This window comes from Panthera pardus, unplaced genomic scaffold, assembly GCF_024362965.1.
Source record: "Panthera pardus isolate Hobbes unplaced genomic scaffold, ASM2436296v1 HiC_scaffold_8, whole genome shotgun sequence".
Classification (NCBI taxonomy): Eukaryota; Metazoa; Chordata; class Mammalia; order Carnivora; family Felidae; genus Panthera; species Panthera pardus.
This window is the reverse complement of record NW_026527013.1, coordinates 71,542,949-71,554,753: the sequence shown is the minus strand read 5'-3', so window position 1 is coordinate 71,554,753 and position 11,805 is coordinate 71,542,949. Positions and strand designations below refer to the sequence as shown.

Here is an 11,805-nt window from a genome sequence, read left to right as displayed (position 1 = left end):
TTCATGATCTAGGGGAAAAAAAGAGTTTTCCTTTCATACCATGAATTGCACTTTACTTAAACTTATCATCAGTAGCCACAATTTAAGGATAGGATCAAGTTTTTTTTTTTTTTTTTCTTTTTCTTTCATTGTGTATGCTTCTGCTGAATGGAATTCTATGTGCTTTCCTGATTGTCGTGACTAGGACTTCCAGTACTGTGTTGAATAAAAGTTTTGAGAGTGACATCTTTGTTCTGTTCCTGATCTTAAGAGATATGTCTCAGTTTTTCACCTGCCTATTCACATTCTTAATGACATCTTTTAATAAACAAAAGTTCATGATTACACTAAAGTCAGAACGATTGTCTTTCCTTTTATGTTTAGTTTTTGTGGGATTCTGTTTATGATATCTTTGTTACTCCCAAAGTCATGAAGATGCTATTCTACATTTTCTTTGAGAAGATCTCGATCTACAAGCCACCACGAATTAAGTTTTTAGTATGGTGTGAGGTAGGGAATTAAGGATCATTGTCTTTCTTTTTTTTATGTCTGATCTTATTTATCTGTTACTCTTAGAAAATCTCATTTTTGACTGGACTCAGACTTAAAGGCAGAAGCTTTCAGAGAGGACAGCCTCTATCTCCTGGCAATCTTTTCGTTGCATGTTATTTTGACCTCTTTCATTGTCTTGGCCAAAATTTTAGCATATTCTGAAGCCTCTTCCTTATTTTCGTTAGTACACTGTTTCTTCAGAGCCACACCCCAATGTTTGTGTTGCAGGATACGTGCAGTAACCAGATGTTGAATCTTGGGGACTTTGGTTCTAGGTTTCTTACCATCTTTGTTTAGGGGCTTTCTCACAACGTACTGCTGGACATCATCTTCTCTAGAGAGATCGAAAAGTTTGCACAGATTCTCCTAGCTCTTTTGGGTCCCAGGTGATGAGGCACAGTAGTATCAATGAGTCCAGGAATTTCCTTCTCTTCTTCTTTTTTTTTTTTACAATGACCAAGTTGAGAACACTGAGATTGGCATGCAAAATGCAACTCTGAGCAGATTTACGCTTTCTTTCTCCAGTCCTCCTTGGTCGGTAGCAGGAATGTCCCTTACTCAGCAGCAGGCAGACACTTCCATGGTCAACACCCCCTGCTTCATGAGGAAGCCTTGTTTGTCATTGCCACCACTGATTGAGGCCATGTAACCTTTCCACTCTTTACCCACAGCATCGGCAGCAACTTCTGTGGCCATACACTTCCCATAAAAGGTGAAAAGTTTGCATTTATTGTCCATTTCAATGAGTTTCTGGCAGCCAGTAGCTGGGAAAGAGATTCCAGCTTCATCCTAAAGCAGCCTACTGCCTCTGAAGCACCATTGAAAGAACAGGATCATTTTCTTCTTTATGTGGACCTACAGTTTCTCCAGCACTAATTTTTGAGAACAGAGTCCTTTTCCTAGAGAATTGTGGTGGTGCCTTTATTATAAATCAAAAGATAGTGTATGTGTGAATCTATTTCTGGACTAATTTATTCTGTTCCATTGGCATTTTTGTCTATCTTTGTGCTAATATCATTTTATCTCAATTACTGTAGGTTTACAGTAAATCTTGCAATCTGGTAGTGAAAATCTCCCAACATTTTTCCTTCAAGATTGCCTTGACTCTGCTAGAAACTGCATTTCTCTATTATTTTAGAATTTTAGGGGTGCCTGGGGGGCTCAGTCAGTTGAGCGCCAACTTCAGCTCAGGTCATGATCTTGTAGTCTGTGAGTTCAAGCCCCACACTGGGCTCTGTGCTAACAGTTCAGAGCCTGGAGCTTGCTTCAGATCCTGTCTCTCTCTCTCTCTCTCTCTCTCTCTCTGGCCCTCTCCCACTCGCGCTCTGTTTCTCTCTCTCAAAAATAAAATAAACATAAAAAATTAAAAAAAAAAGAATTTTAAGATCAGAAATCTGTCAATGTACAAGAAAAACTTTCTTCTGGGATTTTGATGGTTATGATCTGAATGTATAGGTCAATTTTGGCACAATTGCCTATATTAACACTATTGAGTCTTTCAATCCATGGACATAATAGATCACCATCGTGATTCTCATGATCCCACATCCTGGGCTTTATTCTTTTCTATAATCACCTTGTTTTGAGTGTGGCTTGGGACCTAGAATTTGCTTCTAACCAAGAGAATATGACACTGGTGACGGGATGTCACTGCTGTGATTACATTATGTTATACAAGAGTCCACCTTGCTATCAAATTTACTATTGTTCTCCTGCTGCACTTGAAGAAGCAAACTACCACCTTCTAAACTTCCTGCAAAGGGGCCACATGGCAAGGACCTGCAGGCAGCTTCTAGGAACTGAGCATCTAACAGACGGCCAACAAAGAAGCTCACACTTCTACAGCCACAAGGAAAAGAATTCTGCCAACAAAATGAGTTAGTCTGGGAGTAGATTCTTCTCCAGTCAAAATCTCCGGGTGAGCATCCTGTCCATCAGAATCTTGACTGCAACGTGGTGAGATCTGGAGCTGGAGAACCTAAGTGTGTCTGAACTTCTGATCCACAGAAACTGAAAGAAGAAATGTTTTAAGTAAAAATGTGTGGTAATATTGGACACAAAATAGCTAACTATTACACCATTTGTTTAGGTTTTCTTTACCTTTTCAACACTGGTCTGTAGTGATCAGTGTAGAGGTCTTACATACCTTTCAGTAAATTTGTTTCTGGATATTTTATATTTTTCATACTCTTAGACATGCCATTTATTTTCTAATTGCTTGTTACTATTGTTCATAACATATAGAATTAATATCATTTTCTGCTGATCTTGGATTCAGAAATTCTGAATAAATTCTGAAAATTTCTGAATAAATTCGGAAATTCTGTTAAATTCGCTTATTGATTGTAATAGTCAGTTTGTGACTACTTTGGGTTTTCTATGCAGTCATGTTATCCAAGACCAAAGGCTGTTGTAGTACTTTCCAATTTTCATATATTTTGTTTTTTCTTTATTTATTGAACGGAGTAGAATTTCTAATACAATGTTGAATGTGGGAGGTTATATTGGACATCCTTGTTCCATTCCTGAAATCAAGGAGAAAGTGTTCAATCTTTCACCATTGACTATATCATTATCTTTAACTTTTATATATTTTCTGTATCAAAATTAAGAAATTACTTTTTTTAACGTTTATGTATCTAGTTTTTAAAAGTGAGGGGAAGGGCAGAGAGAGAGAGGGAGACAGAGAATCGCAAGCAGGCTCCACACTGTCAGCACAGACCCTGATGCAGGGCTTGATCAAAGGAACTGTGAGATCACGACCTGAGCAGAAATCACGAGTCAGACGCTTAACCCATTGAGCCACACAGGCAACCCTAGAGAGTTATTGTTTGTTCCTAGTTTGCTGAGAGTTTTATGATAATCAATGTTGAATTTTATATACTGCTTGGGCTCCATTTTCCTGTGCCATGGTTTGGAAAATGTACTGGAAGAGAAAGCTGAGTTTAGGTGAAGCTCATCTCATGTGCTCTCATTTCTTGAGGATTATAGTCCTGTGATCGTTGTTGTCCAACCCTTGCGATTAGTTGTTTTATTTTTTACAGCTTCTGCAGTGTTTGATAGCAGTTCACTCAAGATTTCTGGACTAGGCCTTCTTAGAATGCCAGAAGACTAAACAATAGGGAAAATGCGATATATTTTATCTAAAATTTAAGGATTTATACTTAAAAAAAAAGATGCCTAGAGAGTAAGAATGGCGGCGGGGAAGGAAAGGGGCGTGGATACATAAAGGAGTAAAACAAGAGAGGACAGCCAGGTGAGTGTGCCACGAACTCACCCCTCCACATCCACTGTCCGACAACACGTGGAGGGCGATCTCTGCTGCAATGCGGAAAGATGACTGTAAGAGACAAGGTGGCAGTAATAGTGGCCTTTGGCTTCCTTCACAAAGTGGTACCTGAGCGTTAGCAAGGAATGGTTGCCTGTGGTTTGGTTGAATCTTTCCCTACGTCTTCAAATAAGTAAATAAATAAAGACAAGAGAGATGGAGAAAGAAACAGTAGAGGAGACAGAATGCTGGTCAACTCCCAAATCAACATCTTGGAGGTGGAAGAATGATGATACCATTTCCTTTTTCAGACAAAGCCCTGAGGCTTTGCTCCCTGGGATACTTGGTGAAGGAGATACAAAACGTCCCCTCTCTTTGCTTAGGTGGTTTGGTTTCCTTCGGTAAAACCAGGATATTCCATAAGCCTTGTCTTTTTTTTTTTTTTTTTTTTTTTTTCAATCCTGTGTCGTCTGCCATATAATTGGTGTCAGTTGCTCTCAGGATCTAACATTAGGTCAACTGCCCATGTCAGTTTTCAGTTTCATTTTGTTTTTAACCTTTCCTGTGTCTTTCTGGATGTTTTGGGGAGACATCAAGGGAGAATACACTGGAAGCTGCTTGTCAGTTGCCCTGTTCTAACAGATGCCTCATTGAAATCATTTATTACGTTTTCAAAGGATTAAATTTTTGACATCTTTCCAAACGCTTGAGTCATGTTTCCTTCCAAGCCTCATGGCACAGAATTATGTATAACTTTTTCTTTAAAATTTCTCTGAAATGTAAAGCATAATTAAGCAAACTTTTAAAAACGGGTGGATTTGAGTCACTAAATAATAAATACAAACTATGTAAAAATAGCTCTAGTGAGAGGTATAAAGAAAACTAAATAAGAACATGAGGCTTGAATACAGACTTGTCTAAATAAGTTAGCCTTTTCCCTAAAATCAAAAGATGTTGATGATCTGTATATTAGTGTAAATGATCTGAGTGATACCGTTCTAAAATGTTATTTTAAAATTCATCTGAATTAGCACAATAGAATTTCCTATAGCTTTCTTTTTAAAAAGATGAAATGGGAGAGGAAAAACTTACCCTACCGTATTTGAAATAATCAAAATTTTTATAAAAGTAGCTGGCTCGCCAGATTACAATGGGTCATGGATAGCCTTTAAATATACTTAAGGATTTTGAATATAATTAAAATGCTATTACAAATTAGTGGGGACAGGAAAAAAATGATTCAATTTAAAAATAGACAATCACTATGAATAGACACTTCCTAGAAGACGAAAACCCAAATAATACATCCAATAGACATGAAAATATTCTCCACCTCCCTCACAGTCAGAGAAATGACAAAGGTAGGTAACAACCAGATATCATTTATAACCATCAGATTGATAACAATCAATAAGTGATAACATGTACAGCTGGAAATGTACATTGTTTCAGCACATTTTTAAAAAGCAATTTATTGAAATCACTTGAAGTTGAAAATAGACATACTCTTGATTCAGATTTGACTGCTGGAAATATATCCCATAGAAATGCAAGCATAAGTATTGAAAAGAATAGGAGACAAATATGCTGATTACAGATCTGTTTATAATGACAAAAATCTTGCAAATAGTGTGAACTAATAAAGGGAAGGGCTGAATAAACTTTGGAATGCCACTAAAACAGAATGTTATACAACCAACCAAAGAATAAGTTAGAGCTTCGTTAGTTTGCTGGAAGGAGATGGATGGGGGTGGGAATGGGCAGATAATTCTCTCTCCAAACGGAGAGGCACTGAAAAGTTGCAAATAGAAAAAGTATAACAAAAAGGGATGGGAATCTATTCCATAATAAACTGTTTATATATTTACCATGCCTTGAGATTGGGGTGGTAACTTAGAACAAGGGAGAAAACAAAGAAGAAATGATTTCAATTTCAATACATTGATTAATCTTAACTCAAAACAGGGTTTGGGTGGGAAACTACAGCAGGAACTGACTCACTTGGTGTTGTAAGCATGTTCATTTCTGTGGGGCCAGAGTTAGATCTGGCTGGGAATCTGCTGCTCAAGCAAGTGGTGGGGGGAGAGGGTGTGTAGGGAGAAGCACAGGTGTGAAATGCAGGGAAATCAACGTGTTGATATTTTGCATTTTCTTTACATAGCTTCGAGCTGAGTCTGGTCTTGAAAATTTCACAAGCCTACAGAGCACTGGGGATCAGATATCTTTACAACATAGAGATGCTTTGGGGGCACCTGGGTGGCTCAGCGTGTTGAGGATCTGACTTCAGCTCAGGTCATGATCGAGGGTTCATGAATTCCACCCCCCCACCTTGGGCTCAATGAGCGTAGAGCCCACTTAGAATCCTTTGTCTCCCCACCCCCCCACCCCTCCCCTGCTCAGTTCTCTCAAAAATAAATAAACATTAAAAAAAAACAACATAGAGATGCTTTTGTTTTGGGGTCTCAAGAAAGAAAATTCTTAAATGCTTCCCACTCCCACTCCAACCTCACCAGAAAGACTGAGCCATTGCCACAAAGAGGGTCATTTAATCCATTCAGCTCCCGGCCTCACTGTTGACTGCCATCAGCCACAGCACTTGGACTCAGATACAAACGTGACTAGTAATTAAAATATCTGTCTCAGGGGCACCTGGGTGGGTCAGTTGGTTAAGTGTCTGACTTCAGCTCATGTCACCATCTCACAGTCCATGAGTTCAAGTTCCACGTAGGGCTCTGTGCTGACAGCTCAGAGCCTAGAGCCTGCTTTGGATTCTGTGTCTCCCTCTCTCTCTCCCCCTCCCTTGCTTGAGCTCTGTCTCTCTCTCAAAAATAAATAAAGATTAAAAAAAATGTAAATATCTTTTTCAGGCAAGGGTCTCCATGTCATTGTTGTTGTTGTTACTGTATCTGTGTATTTATTTCAGCAGCAACAGCACCATAAAACAAGGAGCATATGGGTCTGTGTGATAGATCAATGTCTTTTACCCTGTGTAAGGAGGTTAACCCTAAGGGATTGGTCTAAAGATAAAATGAAATCGTTCATCTGAAACCATGCAAAGACCAATCAAATAGAAGGTGTTGGTATTAAACATTATTCGTTTCAACCTTAAAGAAATATCAGGTCACTGAGAGGAAAAAGAAAATCAAAGAATGACTCCATGTTTTAAACACCAGATTATTACGAGTTTTGGGAGATTTCCAACTGAACCTATTCACTAAGTATATTTTGGATAAATAATGACCCTTAGTTCAAAGTGAGCAGAAGACACTTAGAAAATACTACACATATGTGAATATTACACTTGTGGAAGTGAACATTTGCTCATTTAATCTGCAGCCCCTGGGCAGGTGTTGCCTTCTTCCCCCTACATTCCAAAGCAAAGGGCTGATCATCTAAACATAATCTTAGGGAAGGGAGGTGGCCAATGACTAATTTTGTGACGCTTAGCTCAACGTCCTTCTGATGTTTGTATAAGTTTGAGGTTGGAAATTCCAGAGTAGATTTCTGTACAGAGAGTCCCTTAAGGATGCTGTGATTTCTGGTCTCTCCATGGAGAGAGGTGCTTCCCTTAACCTCCTGCCTCATGAGAGAAGCTGCAAGAAACCCCTCTGGGGAGAATGCAGGGCTGCCTCCAGCAGCATAGGACAGTCGAGGGCTGTGGTTGGGAAATAACTGAGCCATATCTACCAAAAGCACAAGTTTCTTGTAACTAGATGCAGGCCAACCCTGCAAGGGAAAGAGCCAAGCTGGTGCCTGTTTAAAGGGCTGACCCCATCTCTGGAGAGTGATGGGACTTCAAAAGAGAAGGTTGAGTGGGTATGGGCAGTGGAGAGCCTAGAGCCCAAGAGCAGGAGCAGTAGGCCATCGCCACATCAGTGACCTGCAGCCCTGAAGAGTACTCGTGGAAGTTGCCATGTGTCATCTCTGAGAGACAAGAGCCGATTTCAACGTGTAGCGTGGCCAGAAGCCAACACCAAGATGGTGCCACTGAAATACAGCTGAGACATCTCATAGGATCTTGGGTAGGAGGTGCAGAAGGGCCACAGAGGATTACATTCAGGGGCCAAAGAGCCATAGGTAACCTAGGAGCTCAGGCAAGCCTCTCCCTCTCCCCACTCCCTTGCCCTCTGTTTGTCCCTTGTCCCCTTCCTACCTTCTAAGATACTTTCAAATATACTTGAACCTCTGCTTCGTCTTTTCTTCTCTCCAATTTCCACTGGGAATGGTGCAAAGATTCAAATAGCTCTGGCTTATAGGTTTTCTTACATCTAGAAAGAACCCCAAACTGACAGTACAAATAAGGTGCGAATTCCAAGTCCCGGGGAGAGAGATTTTGATCAGCCCAGACTTTGATTTCTACCCTTAATTCCCTCAACTAGGGTCGGTGCTGTACGGTCGTATTGTACAAGTATGGCGGCCAAGGGCTTACCCATCTGGAAGTAGGAGCATTCTCAGGTCAGTAATCATGGCCTGAGAAGATATCCCAATAGTTGTCTGTCAAGTATACTCTCAAAACACTGAATACATAAATGCAAACAAAATATAATCCATATATAAAAATACTGAAAAAGGAAACCAAAATTCAAAGAGAGAGAGAAAAAAAGACTACACTTATCAACTGGGTCACTCAATATACATGGTCTGTATTACCCACTGAAAGGCAAAAGCTCTTTGATGAATTTACGGAGAAATAAGAGAAAATCTAACTATGCTGTTTACAGATGTCATTAATGGCTTGAACCATGTTAAGTAGGTGAAACTATGTGATTTCAAATGATATTAACAAAGTCACTTTGGAAGTTTCTAGAGCACCACTCATTATTCTGAATAAGTGGTAAATAAAGGATTAACTATCAATCTTTTTTTGAGGGTGCACATTACATTTCAGAGAGACATTTTAGTAGAATATCAGCTGGTAAAAAAAGTATTGGTAGAATTAGGTAATCATTTTTCAGCCCCTCATGAGAAATTGCCCTTTGGCGACCATTAAAAACTACATGCTAAAACCCTTAGGTGAAGGTGGGTAGGGAACTCTGTAATGGCTGGATGATGCTGGCCACCTGGAACCCAAGACCCAGCCCTGTCATCTAATGTCACTTACAATAGGACACCTAGGATGTATTCTTAGGCAAAAAATTGAACTGGCATCCAATCGAACCTCTTCATCAATTTATCAGCTTAAAGGAAATACAGGGAGTAGAGGAACATACTAAATGACACCACACAGAAGCAACGAACTGAATCTAGAATATAGGAATGGCAACAGGAGAAATGACCTGTTTATTTTAACAAGCACATTGCATAGAAAGAAAATGGGGAGACTGCAGACTGTTAGAGATGAAGATAAGCCTAAGGACTCACCAGCCAACTGCAGTACATGGAACTTATTTGGATCCAGATTTAAATAAACTAACCATATGATGTTATTTTTCAGACAATCAGGGGAACGTAAACCCAAACTGAGCATTAGATGATTAGAAGAAGAATTGTTCGTTTTGTTAAGTGAATCATTGTAATATGGTTATCTTTTTAAAAACCTTAAATGACACAAAACATTTATGGTCAAAATGATATGAAATATGAGATTTGCTTTAACACCCCAAATTATCCTTCCAAAAAAGCATGTGGGTGGAAGATAAAACAAGATTGTTAAAATACGAGTGATTGTTTAACCTAGTTGATTATGGTTTGTGGGTTTATGTGTTTATTCTTTCTACTTTTGAATATGTTTTGAAAATCTCTAAAATACGTCCAAAATTTTTAAGGCATTGTGTAAGCAAAAGTAAATGCTAACTGTATTAAATCCATTCATTTAATTTCCCTTCCAGTAGGGGAGGTATCTTGACTCCCCCTTTTCTCTCTGAGAACGGCTTTAGATTTCTGGACTTGTCCTTTCGGGTGCCTTGACTTCTTCCCCAATGAATATATAAGACACTTTAGTTTTAAACCACCCTCTGGACACCCAACCAGAACATCCACAGTCACATCCTTAAAACTGGCTCACGGATAAAGCTAACAGGAAAATTAGGGATGAAGTCCAACAACAATGAAAGCATTTCTCTGTTCACTGCAATGGCTTCAATGACTCTGAATTCCATTTCTGGAAATGACATCAGTAAGAGCACTAGAGCCAAGGACATAAAAGCAGGGGCACTAGATCCAGAGAGACCGTCTCTCGCTCTGGCTCTGTCACTGACAAAGAAGTTACTGAAATTTCTGACTCACTGTATAAAGGGTAGAAAATCATAGTGCCTGAGGCACAGGGTGATTGTGAAAGCATATTTAGCTTAGATATTGACACAGAATAAGAGACCAATGCATTACGACACATGCTAATATAAGTAACATAATATTTATATTTTATTAGTGGTGTAATATTTACTAATTTATAGTGTTTCTCAATTCATTTTTTACACTGCTTCCAGACTCATGCCTTCCTTTGTGATCAAATGATTTTGCTGTTTGGAAGTCAAGTTTCTAAATAAAGTTAATTTCTTCGTAACAGAAAACTACTGGCTTAAACTAATTCATCCCCCAATACTTCCAACTCAAGAAGACATAATGGAAGCACACTCATTAATGAATTTAAAATCAAACTTGTATTTTGCATAATGTTAGATTTACAGAAAAATTGCAAAGATAGTATGAAGAATTCCCACATACCTCTCAGCAACTTGTGTTTTTTTATTTATTTTTAATTTATTTTTAGCAGTGAGTTTAAAAATTTTTTTAAATATGAAATTTATTGCCAAATTGGTTTCCATACAACACCCAGCGCTCATACCAACAGGTGCCCTCCTCCATGCCCATCACCCACCCCCCTCCCTCCCACCCCCCATCAACCCTCAATTTATTCTCAGTTTTTAACAGTCTCTTATGGTTTGCCTCCTTCCCTCTCTGTAACTTTTTCTTCCCCTTCCCCTCCCTCATGGTCTTCTGTTAAGTTTCTCAGGATCCACATAAAAGTGAAAACATATGGTATCTGTCTTTCTCTGTATGGCTTATTTCACTTAGCATCACACTCTCCAGTTCCACCCACATTGCTACAGAAGGCCATATTTCATTCTTTCTCATTGCCACGTAGTATTCCATTGTGTATATGAACCACAATTTCTTTATCCATTCATCAGTGGATAGACACCTAGGCTCTTTCCATAATTTGGCTATTGTTGAAAGTGTTGCTATAAACATTGGGGTACAAGTGCCCCTATACATCAGCACTCCTGTATCCCTTGGGTAAATTCCTAGCAGTGCTATTGCTGGGTCATAGGGTAGATCTATTTTTAATTTTTTGAGGAAACTCCACACTGTTTTCCAGAGTGGCTGCACCAGTTTGCATTCCCACCAACAGTGCAAGAGGGTTCCCAATGAACTGAAACCTTAAATAAAATCATGCATGCAAGATACAACCCAGTCATAAGATAGACTTTATGTCCTTTACCATTACAGACTATAGGAAATAACCCAGTGAAGAAATGGGCAGAAAACATGAATAGACACTTCTCTAAAGAAGACATCCAGATGGCCAACAGGCACATGAAAAGATGCTCAACGTTGCTCCTCATCAGGGAAATACAAATCAAAACCACACTTAGATATCACCTCACACCAAAGTGGCCAAAATGAACAAATCAGGAGACTATAGATGCTGGAGAGGATGTGGACAAACGGGAACCCTCTTGCACTGTTGGTGGGAATGTAAATTGGCGCAGCCACTCTGGAAAACAGTGTGGAGGTTCCTCAAAAAATTAAAAATAGATCTACCCTATGACCCAGCAATAGCACTGCTAGGAATGTACCCAAGGGATACAGGAAGGCTGATGTATAGGGGCACTTGGACCCCAACGTTTATAGCAGCACTTTCAACAATAGCCACATTATGGAAAGAGCCTAAATGTCCATCAACTGATGAATGGATAAAGAAATTGAGGTTTATATACACAATGGAGTACTACGTGGCAACGAGAAAGAATGAAATATGGCCCTTTGTAGCAACATGGATGGAA

General features: G+C 39.2%; 1 pseudogene; it reads right to left on the bottom strand.

Moving 5' to 3' along the window:
- Window positions 1–561: 561 nt before the first annotated feature.
- LOC109267878 (40S ribosomal protein S6-like) overlaps window positions 562–11,805 on the bottom strand; it is a 28,031-nt pseudogene continuing 16,787 nt past the window's right edge.